This window comes from Xiphophorus hellerii, chromosome 2 (assembly GCF_003331165.1).
Source record: "Xiphophorus hellerii strain 12219 chromosome 2, Xiphophorus_hellerii-4.1, whole genome shotgun sequence".
Taxonomy (NCBI): Eukaryota; Metazoa; Chordata; class Actinopteri; order Cyprinodontiformes; family Poeciliidae; genus Xiphophorus; species Xiphophorus hellerii.
In genome coordinates, this window is record NC_045673.1 from 23684113 (window position 1) to 23697079 (window position 12967).

Below are 12967 nucleotides of genomic sequence, written 5' to 3' on the forward strand. Positions count from 1 at the left end.
GCTTCTTCGTAGGGTTAGCCGTGCTTCTCCGTAGGGTTAAGCATGCTTCTTTGTGGGGGTAAAACATTGAGGGACACTTAGTTGTGTCCCTCAATGTGAAATATTTTAAAGACAGCAGCACCAAAAGGCTTACAGCACCTGGTATTCCCAGGCGGTCTCCCGTGCTTCTCCGTAGGGTTAGTCGTGCTTCTTCGTAGGGTTAGCCGTGCTTCTTTGTGGGGGCAAAACATTGACGGACACTTAGTTGTGTCCCTCAATGTGAAATATTTTAAAGACAGCAGCACCAAAAGGCTTACAGCACCTGGTATTCCCAGGCGGTCTCCCATCCAAGTACTAACCAGGCCCGACCATGCTTAGCTTCCGAGATCAGACGAGATCGGGCGTTCTCAAGGTAGTGTGGCCGTAAGCCACAATGTGCTAACAGGAACAGCTTTTCGTAAAGCAGCAAAGCCAGTTGCCACTTTGTTTCTTTTTGCTTTGATTACACCTCTGTAGGGTTAGCCGTACTTGTCCGTAGAGTTAGCCGTGCTTCTCCGTAGGGTTAAGCATGCTTCTTTGTGGGGGTAAAACATTGAGGGACACTTAGTTGTGTCCCTCAATGTGAAATATTTTAAAGATAGCAGTACCAAAAGGCTTACAGCACCTGGTATTCCCAGGCGGTCTCCCATCCAAGTACTAACCAGGCCCGACCCTGCTTAGCTTCCGAGATCAGACGAGATCGGGCGTTCTCAAGGTAGTGTGGCCGTAAGCCACAATGTGCTAACAGGAACAGCTTTTCGTAAAGCAGCAAAGCCAGTTGCCACTTTGTTTCTTTTTGCTTTGATTACACCTCTGTAGGGTTAGCCGTACTTGTCCGTAGAGTTAGCCGTGCTTCTCCGTAGGGTTAAGCATGCTTCTTTGTGGGGGTAAAACATTGAGGGACACTTAGTTGTGTCCCTCAATGTGAAATATTTTAAAGACAGCAGCACCAAAAGGCTTACAGCACCTGGTACTCCCAGGCGGTCCCCCGTGCTTCTCCGTAGGGTTAGTCGTGCTTCTTCGTAGGGTTAGCCGTGCTTCTTTGTGGGGGCAAAACATTGAGGGACACTTAGTTGTGTCCCTCAATGTGAAATATTTTAAAGACAGCAGCACCAAAAGGCTTACAGCACCTGGTATTCCCAGGCGGTCTCCCATCCAAGTACTAACCAGGCCCGACCCTGCTTAGCTTCCGAGATCAGACGAGATCGGGCGTTCTCAAGGTAGTGTGGCCGTAAGCCACAATGTGCTAACAGGAACAGCTTTTCGTAAAGCAGCAAAGCCAGTTGCCACTTTGTTTCTTTTTGCTTTGATTACACCTCTGTAGGGTTAGCCGTACTTCTCCGTAGAGCACAGGAGTCAAACTCCAGTCCTCAAGGGCCGCTGTCCTGCAGTATTTAGATGTGCCACAGGTACAAAACACTGGAATGAAATTATTTAATTACCTCCTCCTTGTGTAGATCAGTTCTCCAGACCCTTGCAATGACCTAATTATTCTATTCAGGTGTGGTGCAGCAGAGGCACATCTAAAAGTAGCAGGACAGTGGCCCTTGAGGAATGGAGTTTGACACCCCTGCCGTAGAGTTAGCCGTGCTTCTCCGTAGGGTTAAGCATGCTTCTTTGTGGGGGTAAAACATTGAGGGACACTTAGTTGTGTCCCTCAATGTGAAATATTTTAAAGACAGCAGCACCAAAAGGCTTACAGCACCTGGTATTCCCAGGCAGTCCCCCGTGCTTCTCCGTAGGGTTAGTCGTGCTTCTTCGTAGGGTTAGCCGTGCTTCTTTGTGGGGGCAAAACATTGAGGGACACTTAGTTGTGTCCCTCAATGTGAAATATTTTAAAGACAGCAGCACCAAAAGGCTTACAGCACCTGGTATTCCCAGGCGGTCTCCCATCCAAGTACTAACCAGGCCCGACCCTGCTTAGCTTCCGAGATCAGACGAGATCGGGCGTTCTCAAGGCAGTGTGGCCGTAAGCCACAATGTGCTAACAGGAACAGCTTTTCGTAAAGCAGCAAAGCCAGTTGCCACTTTGTTTCTTTTTGCTTTGATTACACCTCTGTAGGGTTAGCCGTACTTCTCCGTAGAGTTAGCCGTGCTTCTCCGTAGGGTTAAGCGTGCTTCTTTGTGGGGGTAAAACATTGAGGGACACTTAGTTGTGTCCCTCAATGTGAAATATTTTAAAGACAGCAGCACCAAAAGGCTTACAGCACCTGGTATTCCCAGGCGGTCCCCCGTGCTTCTTCGTAGGGTTAGCCGTGCTTCTTTGTGGGGGCAAAACATTGACGGACACTTAGTTGTGTCCCTCAATGTGAAATATTTTAAAGACAGCAGCACCAAAAGGCTTACAGCACCTGGTATTCCCAGGCGGTCTCCCGTGCTTCTCCGTAGGGTTAGTCGTGCTTCTTCGTAGGGTTAGCCGTGCTTCTCCGTAGGGTTAAGCATGCTTCTTTGTGGGGGTAAAACATTGAGGGACACTTAGTTGTGTCCCTCAATGTGAAATATTTTAAAGACAGCAGCACCAAAAGGCTTACAGCACCTGGTATTCCCAGGCGGTCTCCCGTGCTTCTCCGTAGGGTTAGTCGTGCTTCTTCGTGGGGTTAGCCGGGCTTCTTTGTGGGGGCAAAACATTGAGGGACACTTAGTTGTGTCCCTCAATGTGAAATATTTTAAAGACAGCAGCATAAAAAGGCTTACAGCACCTGGTATTCCCAGGCGGTCTCCCATCCAAGTACTAACCAGGCCCGACCCTGCTTAGCTTCCGAGATCAGACGAGATCAGGCGTTCTCAAGGTAGTGTGGCCGTAAGCCACAATGTGCTAACAGGAACAGCTTTTCGTAAAGCAGCAAAGCCAGTTGCCACTTTGTTTCTTTTTGCTTTGATTACACCTCTGTAGGGTTAGCCGTACTTCTCCGTAGAGCACAGGAGTCAAACTCCAGTCCTCAAGGGCCGCTGTCCTGCAGTATTTAGATGTGCCACAGGTACAAAACACTGGAATGAAATTATTTAATTACCTCCTCCTTGTGTAGATCAGTTCTCCAGACCCTTGCAATGACCTAATTATTCTATTCAGGTGTGGTGCAGCAGAGGCACATCTAAAAGTAGCAGGACAGTGGCCCTTGAGGAATGGAGTTTGACACCCCTGCCGTAGAGTTAGCCGTGCTTCTCCGTAGGGTTAGCCGTGCTTCTTTGTGGGGGCAAAACATTGAGGGACACTTAGTTGTGTCCCTCAATGTGAAATATTTGAAAGACAGCAGCACCAAAAGGCTTACAGCACCTGGTATTCCCAGGCGGTCTCCCGTGCTTCTCCGTAGGGTTAGTCGTGCTTTTTCGTAGGGTTAGCCGTGCTTCTTTGTGGGGGCAAAACATTGAGGGACACTTAGGTGTGTCCCTCAATGTGAAATATTTTAAAGACAGCAGCACCAAAAGGCTTACAGCACCTGGTATTCCCAGGCGGTCCCCCGTGCTTCTCCGTAGGGTTAGTCGTGCTTCTTCGTAGGGTTAGCCGTGCTTCTTTGTGGGGGCAAAACATTGACGGACACTTAGTTGTGTCCCTCAATGTGAAATATTTTAAAGACAGCAGCACCAAAAGGCTTACAGCACCTGATATTCCCAGGCGGTCTCCCATCCAAGTACTAACCAGGCCCGACCATGCTTAGCTTCCGAGATCAGACGAGATCGGGCGTTCTCAAGGCAGTGTGGCCGTAAGCCACAATGTGCTAACAGGAACAGCTTTTCGTAAAGCAGCAAAGCCAGTTGCCACTTTGTTTCTTTTTGCTTTGATTACACCTCTGTAGGGTTAGCCGTACTTCTCCGTAGAGTTAGCCGTGCTTCTCCGTAGGGTTAAGCGTGCTTCTTTGTGGGGGTAAAACATTGAGGGACACTTAGTTGTGTCCCTCAATGTGAAATATTTTAAAGACAGCAGCACCAAAAGGCTTACAGCACCTGGTATTCCCAGGCGGTCCCCCGTGCTTCTTCGTAGGGTTAGCCGTGCTTCTTTGTGGGGGCAAAACATTGACGGACACTTAGTTGTGTCCCTCAATGTGAAATATTTTAAAGACAGCAGCACCAAAAGGCTTACAGCACCTGGTATTCCCAGGCGGTCTCCCGTGCTTCTCCGTAGGGTTAGTCGTGCTTCTTCGTAGGGTTAGCCGTGCTTCTCCGTAGGGTTAAGCATGCTTCTTTGTGGGGGTAAAACATTGAGGGACACTTAGTTGTGTCCCTCAATGTGAAATATTTTAAAGACAGCAGCACCAAAAGGCTTACAGCACCTGGTATTCCCAGGCGGTCTCCCGTGCTTCTCCGTAGGGTTAGTCGTGCTTCTTCGTGGGGTTAGCCGTGCTTCTTTGTGGGGGCAAAACATTGAGGGACACTTAGTTGTGTCCCTCAATGTGAAATATTTTAAAGATAGCAGTACCAAAAGGCTTACAGCACCTGGTATTCCCAGGCGGTCTCCCATCCAAGTACTAACCAGGCCCGACCCTGCTTAGCTTCCGAGATCAGACGAGATCGGGCGTTCTCAAGGTAGTGTGGCCGTAAGCCACAATGTGCTAACAGGAACAGCTTTTCGTAAAGCAGCAAAGCCAGTTGCCACTTTGTTTCTTTTTGCTTTGATTACACCTCTGTAGGGTTAGCCGTACTTGTCCGTAGAGTTAGCCGTGCTTCTCCGTAGGGTTAAGCATGCTTCTTTGTGGGGGTAAAACATTGAGGGACACTTAGTTGTGTCCCTCAATGTGAAATATTTTAAAGACAGCAGCACCAAAAGGCTTACAGCACCTGGTACTCCCAGGCGGTCCCCCGTGCTTCTCCGTAGGGTTAGTCGTGCTTCTTCGTAGGGTTAGCCGTGCTTCTTTGTGGGGGCAAAACATTGAGGGACACTTAGTTGTGTCCCTCAATGTGAAATATTTTAAAGACAGCAGCACCAAAAGGCTTACAGCACCTGGTATTCCCAGGCGGTCTCCCATCCAAGTACTAACCAGGCCCGACCCTGCTTAGCTTCCGAGATCAGACGAGATCGGGCGTTCTCAAGGTAGTGTGGCCGTAAGCCACAATGTGCTAACAGGAACAGCTTTTCGTAAAGCAGCAAAGCCAGTTGCCACTTTGTTTCTTTTTGCTTTGATTACACCTCTGTAGGGTTAGCCGTACTTCTCCGTAGAGCACAGGAGTCAAACTCCAGTCCTCAAGGGCCGCTGTCCTGCAGTATTTAGATGTGCCACAGGTACAAAACACTGGAATGAAATTATTTAATTACCTCCTCCTTGTGTAGATCAGTTCTCCAGACCCTTGCAATGACCTAATTATTCTATTCAGGTGTGGTGCAGCAGAGGCACATCTAAAAGTAGCAGGACAGTGGCCCTTGAGGAATGGAGTTTGACACCCCTGCCGTAGAGTTAGCCGTGCTTCTCCGTAGGGTTAGCCGTGCTTCTTTGTGGGGGCAAAACATTGAGGGACACTTAGTTGTGTCCCTCAATGTGAAATATTTGAAAGACAGCAGCACCAAAAGGCTTACAGCACCTGGTATTCCCAGGCGGTCTCCCGTGCTTCTCCGTAGGGTTAGTCGTGCTTTTTCGTAGGGTTAGCCGTGCTTCTTTGTGGGGGCAAAACATTGAGGGACACTTAGGTGTGTCCCTCAATGTGAAATATTTTAAAGACAGCAGCACCAAAAGGCTTACAGCACCTGGTATTCCCAGGCGGTCCCCCGTGCTTCTCCGTAGGGTTAGTCGTGCTTCTTCGTAGGGTTAGCCGTGCTTCTTTGTGGGGGCAAAACATTGACGGACACTTAGTTGTGTCCCTCAATGTGAAATATTTTAAAGACAGCAGCACCAAAAGGCTTACAGCACCTGGTATTCCCAGGCGGTCTCCCATCCAAGTACTAACCAGGCCCGACCATGCTTAGCTTCCGAGATCAGACGAGATCGGGCGTTCTCAAGGCAGTGTGGCCGTAAGCCACAATGTGCTAACAGGAACAGCTTTTCGTAAAGCAGCAAAGCCAGTTGCCACTTTGTTTCTTTTTGCTTTGATTACACCTCTGTAGGGTTAGCCGTACTTCTCCGTAGAGTTAGCCGTGCTTCTCCGTAGGGTTAAGCGTGCTTCTTTGTGGGGGTAAAACATTGAGGGACACTTAGTTGTGTCCCTCAATGTGAAATATTTTAAAGACAGCAGCACCAAAAGGCTTACAGCACCTGGTATTCCCAGGCGGTCCCCCGTGCTTCTTCGTAGGGTTAGCCGTGCTTCTTTGTGGGGGCAAAACATTGACGGACACTTAGTTGTGTCCCTCAATGTGAAATATTTTAAAGACAGCAGCACCAAAAGGCTTACAGCACCTGGTATTCCCAGGCGGTCTCCCGTGCTTCTCCGTAGGGTTAGTCGTGCTTCTTCGTAGGGTTAGCCGTGCTTCTCCGTAGGGTTAAGCATGCTTCTTTGTGGGGGTAAAACATTGAGGGACACTTAGTTGTGTCCCTCAATGTGAAATATTTTAAAGACAGCAGCACCAAAAGGCTTACAGCACCTGGTATTCCCAGGCGGTCTCCCGTGCTTCTCCGTAGGGTTAGTCGTGCTTCTTCGTGGGGTTAGCCGTGCTTCTTTGTGGGGGCAAAACATTGAGGGACACTTAGTTGTGTCCCTCAATGTGAAATATTTTAAAGATAGCAGTACCAAAAGGCTTACAGCACCTGGTATTCCCAGGCGGTCTCCCATCCAAGTACTAACCAGGCCCGACCCTGCTTAGCTTCCGAGATCAGACGAGATCGGGCGTTCTCAAGGTAGTGTGGCCGTAAGCCACAATGTGCTAACAGGAACAGCTTTTCGTAAAGCAGCAAAGCCAGTTGCCACTTTGTTTCTTTTTGCTTTGATTACACCTCTGTAGGGTTAGCCGTACTTGTCCGTAGAGTTAGCCGTGCTTCTCCGTAGGGTTAAGCATGCTTCTTTGTGGGGGTAAAACATTGAGGGACACTTAGTTGTGTCCCTCAATGTGAAATATTTTAAAGACAGCAGCACCAAAAGGCTTACAGCACCTGGTACTCCCAGGCGGTCCCCCGTGCTTCTCCGTAGGGTTAGTCGTGCTTCTTCGTAGGGTTAGCCGTGCTTCTTTGTGGGGGCAAAACATTGAGGGACACTTAGTTGTGTCCCTCAATGTGAAATATTTTAAAGACAGCAGCACCAAAAGGCTTACAGCACCTGGTATTCCCAGGCGGTCTCCCATCCAAGTACTAACCAGGCCCGACCCTGCTTAGCTTCCGAGATCAGACGAGATCGGGCGTTCTCAAGGTAGTGTGGCCGTAAGCCACAATGTGCTAACAGGAACAGCTTTTCGTAAAGCAGCAAAGCCAGTTGCCACTTTGTTTCTTTTTGCTTTGATTACACCTCTGTAGGGTTAGCCGTACTTCTCCGTAGAGCACAGGAGTCAAACTCCAGTCCTCAAGGGCCGCTGTCCTGCAGTATTTAGATGTGCCACAGGTACAAAACACTGGAATGAAATTATTTAATTACCTCCTCCTTGTGTAGATCAGTTCTCCAGACCCTTGCAATGACCTAATTATTCTATTCAGGTGTGGTGCAGCAGAGGCACATCTAAAAGTAGCAGGACAGTGGCCCTTGAGGAATGGAGTTTGACACCCCTGCCGTAGAGTTAGCCGTGCTTCTCCGTAGGGTTAAGCATGCTTCTTTGTGGGGGTAAAACATTGAGGGACACTTAGTTGTGTCCCTCAATGTGAAATATTTTAAAGACAGCAGCACCAAAAGGCTTACAGCACCTGGTACTCCCAGGCAGTCCCCCGTGCTTCTCCGTAGGGTTAGTCGTGCTTCTTCGTAGGGTTAGCCGTGCTTCTTTGTGGGGGCAAAACATTGAGGGACACTTAGTTGTGTCCCTCAATGTGAAATATTTTAAAGACAGCAGCACCAAAAGGCTTACAGCACCTGGTATTCCCAGGCGGTCTCCCATCCAAGTACTAACCAGGCCCGACCCTGCTTAGCTTCCGAGATCAGACGAGATCGGGCGTTCTCAAGGTAGTGTGGCCGTAAGCCACAATGTGCTAACAGGAACAGCTTTTCGTAAAGCAGCAAAGCCAGTTGCCACTTTGTTTCTTTTTGCTTTGATTACACCTCTGTAGGGTTAGCCGTACTTCTCCGTAGAGCACAGGAGTCAAACTCCAGTCCTCAAGGGCCGCTGTCCTGCAGTATTTAGATGTGCCACAGGTACAAAACACTGGAATGAAATTATTTAATTACCTCCTCCTTGTGTAGATCAGTTCTCCAGACCCTTGCAATGACCTAATTATTCTATTCAGGTGTGGTGCAGCAGAGGCACATCTAAAAGTAGCAGGACAGTGGCCCTTGAGGAATGGAGTTTGACACCCCTGCCGTAGAGTTAGCCGTGCTTCTCCGTAGGGTTAAGCATGCTTCTTTGTGGGGGTAAAACATTGAGGGACACTTAGTTGTGTCCCTCAATGTGAAATATTTTAAAGACAGCAGCACCAAAAGGCTTACAGCACCTGGTATTCCCAGGCAGTCCCCCGTGCTTCTCCGTAGGGTTAGTCGTGCTTCTTCGTAGGGTTAGCCGTGCTTCTTTGTGGGGGCAAAACATTGAGGGACACTTAGTTGTGTCCCTCAATGTGAAATATTTTAAAGACAGCAGCACCAAAAGGCTTACAGCACCTGGTATTCCCAGGCGGTCTCCCATCCAAGTACTAACCAGGCCCGACCCTGCTTAGCTTCCGAGATCAGACGAGATCGGGCGTTCTCAAGGCAGTGTGGCCGTAAGCCACAATGTGCTAACAGGAACAGCTTTTCGTAAAGCAGCAAAGCCAGTTGCCACTTTGTTTCTTTTTGCTTTGATTACACCTCTGTAGGGTTAGCCGTACTTCTCCGTAGAGTTAGCCGTGCTTCTCCGTAGGGTTAAGCGTGCTTCTTTGTGGGGGTAAAACATTGAGGGACACTTAGTTGTGTCCCTCAATGTGAAATATTTTAAAGACAGCAGCACCAAAAGTCTTACAGCACCTGGTATTCCCAGGCGGTCCCCCGTGCTTCTTCGTAGGGTTAGCCGTGCTTCTTTGTGGGGGCAAAACATTGACGGACACTTAGTTGTGTCCCTCAATGTGAAATATTTTAAAGACAGCAGCACCAAAAGGCTTACAGCACCTGGTATTCCCAGGCGGTCTCCCGTGCTTCTCCGTAGGGTTAGTCGTGCTTCTTCGTAGGGTTAGCCGTGCTTCTCCGTAGGGTTAAGCATGCTTCTTTGTGGGGGTAAAACATTGAGGGACACTTAGTTGTGTCCCTCAATGTGAAATATTTTAAAGACAGCAGCACCAAAAGGCTTACAGCACCTGGTATTCCCAGGCGGTCTCCCGTGCTTCTCCGTAGGGTTAGTCGTGCTTCTTCGTGGGGTTAGCCGGGCTTATTTGTGGGGGCAAAACATTGAGGGACACTTAGTTGTGTCCCTCAATGTGAAATATTTTAAAGACAGCAGCATAAAAAGGCTTACAGCACCTGGTATTCCCAGGCGGTCTCCCATCCAAGTACTAACCAGGCCCGACCCTGCTTAGCTTCCGAGATCAGACGAGATCAGGCGTTCTCAAGGTAGTGTGGCCGTGAGCCACAATGTGCTAACAGGAACAGCTTTTCGTAAAGCAGCAAAGCCAGTTGCCACTTTGTTTCTTTTTGCTTTGATTACACCTCTGTAGGGTTAGCCGTACTTCTCCGTAGAGCACAGGAGTCAAACTCCAGTCCTCAAGGGCCGCTGTCCTGCAGTATTTAGATGTGCCACAGGTACAAAACACTGGAATGAAATTATTTAATTACCTCCTCCTTGTGTAGATCAGTTCTCCAGACCCTTGCAATGACCTAATTATTCTATTCAGGTGTGGTGCAGCAGAGGCACATCTAAAAGTAGCAGGACAGTGGCCCTTGAGGAATGGAGTTTGACACCCCTGCCGTAGAGTTAGCCGTGCTTCTCCGTAGGGTTAAGCATGCTTCTTTGTGGGGGTAAAACATTGAGGGACACTTAGTTGTGTCCCTCAAAGTGAAATATTTTAAAGACAGCAGCACCAAAAGGCTTACAGCACCTGGTATTCCCAGGCAGTCCCCCGTGCTTCTCCGTAGGGTTAGTCGTGCTTCTTCGTAGGGTTAGCCGTGCTTCTTTGTGGGGGCAAAACATTGAGGGACACTTAGTTGTGTCCCTCAATGTGAAATATTTTAAAGACAGCAGCACCAAAAGGCTTACAGCACCTGGTATTCCCAGGCGGTCTCCCATCCAAGTACTAACCAGGCCCGACCCTGCTTAGCTTCCGAGATCAGACGAGATCGGGCGTTCTCAAGGCAGTGTGGCCGTAAGCCACAATGTGCTAACAGGAACAGCTTTTCGTAAAGCAGCAAAGCCAGTTGCCACTTTGTTTCTTTTTGCTTTGATTACACCTCTGTAGGGTTAGCCGTACTTCTCCGTAGAGTTAGCCGTGCTTCTCCGTAGGGTTAAGCGTGCTTCTTTGTGGGGGTAAAACATTGAGGGACACTTAGTTGTGTCCCTCAATGTGAAATATTTTAAAGACAGCAGCACCAAAAGGCTTACAGCACCTGGTATTCCCAGGCGGTCCCCCGTGCTTCTTCGTAGGGTTAGCCGTGCTTCTTTGTGGGGGCAAAACATTGACGGACACTTAGTTGTGTCCCTCAATGTGAAATATTTTAAAGACAGCAGCACCAAAAGGCTTACAGCACCTGGTATTCCCAGGCGGTCTCCCGTGCTTCTCCGTAGGGTTAGTCGTGCTTCTTCGTAGGGTTAGCCGTGCTTCTCCGTAGGGTTAAGCATGCTTCTTTGTGGGGGTAAAACATTGAGGGACACTTAGTTGTGTCCCTCAATGTGAAATATTTTAAAGACAGCAGCACCAAAAGGCTTACAGCACCTGGTATTCCCAGGCGGTCTCCCGTGCTTCTCCGTAGGGTTAGTCGTGCTTCTTCGTGGGGTTAGCCGGGCTTATTTGTGGGGGCAAAACATTGAGGGACACTTAGTTGTGTCCCTCAATGTGAAATATTTTAAAGACAGCAGCATAAAAAGGCTTACAGCACCTGGTATTCCCAGGCGGTCTCCCATCCAAGTACTAACCAGGCCCGACCCTGCTTAGCTTCCGAGATCAGACGAGATCAGGCGTTCTCAAGGTAGTGTGGCCGTAAGCCACAATGTGCTAACAGGAACAGCTTTTCGTAAAGCAGCAAAGCCAGTTGCCACTTTGTTTCTTTTTGCTTTGATTACACCTCTGTAGGGTTAGCCGTACTTCTCCGTAGAGCACAGGAGTCAAACTCCAGTCCTCAAGGGCCGCTGTCCTGCAGTATTTAGATGTGCCACAGGTACAAAACACTGGAATGAAATTATTTAATTACCTCCTCCTTGTGTAGATCAGTTCTCCAGACCCTTGCAATGACCTAATTATTCTATTCAGGTGTGGTGCAGCAGAGGCACATCTAAAAGTAGCAGGACAGTGGCCCTTGAGGAATGGAGTTTGACACCCCTGCCGTAGAGTTAGCCGTGCTTCTCCGTAGGGTTAAGCATGCTTCTTTGTGGGGGTAAAACATTGAGGGACACTTAGTTGTGTCCCTCAATGTGAAATATTTTAAAGACAGCAGCACCAAAAGGCTTACAGCACCTGGTATTCCCAGGCAGTCCCCCGTGCTTCTCCGTAGGGTTAGTCGTGCTTCTTTGTAGGGTTAGCCGTGCTTCTTTGTGGGGGCAAAACATTGAGGGACACTTAGTTGTGTCCCTCAATGTGAAATATTTTAAAGACAGCAGCACCAAAAGGCTTACAGCACCTGGTATTCCCAGGCGGTCTCCCATCCAAGTACTAACCAGGCCCGACCCTGCTTAGCTTCCGAGATCAGACGAGATCGGGCGTTCTCAAGGCAGTGTGGCCGTAAGCCACAATGTGCTAACAGGAACAGCTTTTCGTAAAGCAGCAAAGCCAGTTGCCACTTTGTTTCTTTTTGCTTTGATTACACCTCTGTAGGGTTAGCCGTACTTCTCCGTAGAGTTAGCCGTGCTTCTCCGTAGGGTTAAGCGTGCTTCTTTGTGGGGGTAAAACATTGAGGGACACTTAGTTGTGTCCCTCAATGTGAAATATTTTAAAGACAGCAGCACCAAAAGGCTTACAGCACCTGGTATTCCCAGGCGGTCCCCCGTGCTTCTTCGTAGGGTTAGCCGTGCTTCTTTGTGGGGGCAAAACATTGACGGACACTTAGTTGTGTCCCTCAATGTGAAATATTTTAAAGATAGCAGCACCAAAAGGCTTACAGCACCTGGTATTCCCAGGCGGTCTCCCGTGCTTCTCCGTAGGGTTAGTCGTGCTTCTTCGTAGGGTTAGCCGTGCTTCTCCGTAGGGTTAAGCATGCTTCTTTGTGGGGGTAAAACATTGAGGGACACTTAGTTGTGTCCCTCAATGTGAAATATTTTAAAGACAGCAGCACCAAAAGGCTTACAGCACCTGGTATTCCCAGGCGGTCTCCCGTGCTTCTCCGTAGGGTTAGTCGTGCTTCTTCGTGGGGTTAGCCGTGCTTCTTTGTGGGGGCAAAACATTGAGGGACACTTAGTTGTGTCCCTCAATGTGAAATATTTTAAAGACAGCAGCATAAAAAGGCTTACAGCACCTGGTATTCCCAGGCGGTCTCCCATCCAAGTACTAACCAGGCCCGACCCTGCTTAGCTTCCGAGATCAGACGAGATCGGGCGTTCTCAAGGTAGTGTGGCCGTAAGCCACAATGTGCTAACAGGAACAGCTTTTCGTAAAGCAGCAAAGCCAGTTGCCACTTTGTTTCTTTTTGCTTTGATTACACCTCTGTAGGGTTAGCCGTACTTCTCCGTAGAGCACAGGAGTCAAACTCCAGTCCTCAAGGGCCGCTGTCCTGCAGTATTTAGATGTGCCACAGGTACAAAACACTGGAATGAAATTATTTAATTACCTCCTCCTTGTGTAGATCA

At 48.8% G+C, this 12967-nt stretch overlaps 18 non-coding genes across 18 annotated transcripts; all 18 read right to left on the reverse strand.

Moving 5' to 3' along the window:
- Window positions 1–289: 289 nt before the first annotated feature.
- LOC116712617 (5S ribosomal RNA) lies at window positions 290–408 on the reverse strand. The gene has a single exon (XR_004337594.1). It is a non-coding gene; the product is annotated as a 5S ribosomal RNA (ribosomal RNA).
- A 223-nt stretch (window positions 409–631) lies between these two features.
- Window positions 632–750, reverse strand: LOC116712764 (5S ribosomal RNA). Its single transcript, XR_004337663.1, has one exon. It is a non-coding gene; the product is annotated as a 5S ribosomal RNA (ribosomal RNA).
- A 386-nt stretch (window positions 751–1136) lies between these two features.
- Window positions 1137–1255, reverse strand: LOC116712830 (5S ribosomal RNA). The gene has a single exon (XR_004337691.1). It is a non-coding gene; the product is annotated as a 5S ribosomal RNA (ribosomal RNA).
- A 619-nt stretch (window positions 1256–1874) lies between these two features.
- Window positions 1875–1993, reverse strand: LOC116712541 (5S ribosomal RNA). Its single transcript, XR_004337559.1, has one exon. It is a non-coding gene; the product is annotated as a 5S ribosomal RNA (ribosomal RNA).
- Window positions 1994–2705: 712 nt separating this feature from the next.
- Window positions 2706–2824, reverse strand: LOC116712735 (5S ribosomal RNA). Its single transcript, XR_004337649.1, has one exon. It is a non-coding gene; the product is annotated as a 5S ribosomal RNA (ribosomal RNA).
- Window positions 2825–3606: 782 nt separating this feature from the next.
- Window positions 3607–3725, reverse strand: LOC116712792 (5S ribosomal RNA). Its single transcript, XR_004337677.1, has one exon. It is a non-coding gene; the product is annotated as a 5S ribosomal RNA (ribosomal RNA).
- A 712-nt stretch (window positions 3726–4437) lies between these two features.
- LOC116712890 (5S ribosomal RNA) lies at window positions 4438–4556 on the reverse strand. The gene has a single exon (XR_004337721.1). It is a non-coding gene; the product is annotated as a 5S ribosomal RNA (ribosomal RNA).
- A 386-nt stretch (window positions 4557–4942) lies between these two features.
- Window positions 4943–5061, reverse strand: LOC116712936 (5S ribosomal RNA). The gene has a single exon (XR_004337732.1). It is a non-coding gene; the product is annotated as a 5S ribosomal RNA (ribosomal RNA).
- Window positions 5062–5843: 782 nt separating this feature from the next.
- LOC116712635 (5S ribosomal RNA) lies at window positions 5844–5962 on the reverse strand. Its single transcript, XR_004337603.1, has one exon. It is a non-coding gene; the product is annotated as a 5S ribosomal RNA (ribosomal RNA).
- A 712-nt stretch (window positions 5963–6674) lies between these two features.
- Window positions 6675–6793, reverse strand: LOC116713009 (5S ribosomal RNA). Its single transcript, XR_004337769.1, has one exon. It is a non-coding gene; the product is annotated as a 5S ribosomal RNA (ribosomal RNA).
- A 386-nt stretch (window positions 6794–7179) lies between these two features.
- Window positions 7180–7298, reverse strand: LOC116713065 (5S ribosomal RNA). Its single transcript, XR_004337782.1, has one exon. It is a non-coding gene; the product is annotated as a 5S ribosomal RNA (ribosomal RNA).
- Window positions 7299–7917: 619 nt separating this feature from the next.
- On the reverse strand, window positions 7918–8036 carry LOC116713109 (5S ribosomal RNA). Its single transcript, XR_004337788.1, has one exon. It is a non-coding gene; the product is annotated as a 5S ribosomal RNA (ribosomal RNA).
- Window positions 8037–8655: 619 nt separating this feature from the next.
- On the reverse strand, window positions 8656–8774 carry LOC116712554 (5S ribosomal RNA). Its single transcript, XR_004337563.1, has one exon. It is a non-coding gene; the product is annotated as a 5S ribosomal RNA (ribosomal RNA).
- Window positions 8775–9486: 712 nt separating this feature from the next.
- Window positions 9487–9605, reverse strand: LOC116712933 (5S ribosomal RNA). The gene has a single exon (XR_004337731.1). It is a non-coding gene; the product is annotated as a 5S ribosomal RNA (ribosomal RNA).
- Window positions 9606–10224: 619 nt separating this feature from the next.
- Window positions 10225–10343, reverse strand: LOC116712559 (5S ribosomal RNA). The gene has a single exon (XR_004337566.1). It is a non-coding gene; the product is annotated as a 5S ribosomal RNA (ribosomal RNA).
- Window positions 10344–11055: 712 nt separating this feature from the next.
- On the reverse strand, window positions 11056–11174 carry LOC116712740 (5S ribosomal RNA). Its single transcript, XR_004337656.1, has one exon. It is a non-coding gene; the product is annotated as a 5S ribosomal RNA (ribosomal RNA).
- A 619-nt stretch (window positions 11175–11793) lies between these two features.
- Window positions 11794–11912, reverse strand: LOC116712565 (5S ribosomal RNA). The gene has a single exon (XR_004337567.1). It is a non-coding gene; the product is annotated as a 5S ribosomal RNA (ribosomal RNA).
- Window positions 11913–12624: 712 nt separating this feature from the next.
- LOC116713124 (5S ribosomal RNA) lies at window positions 12625–12743 on the reverse strand. The gene has a single exon (XR_004337791.1). It is a non-coding gene; the product is annotated as a 5S ribosomal RNA (ribosomal RNA).
- Between the last annotated feature and the right edge of the window lie 224 nt (window positions 12744–12967).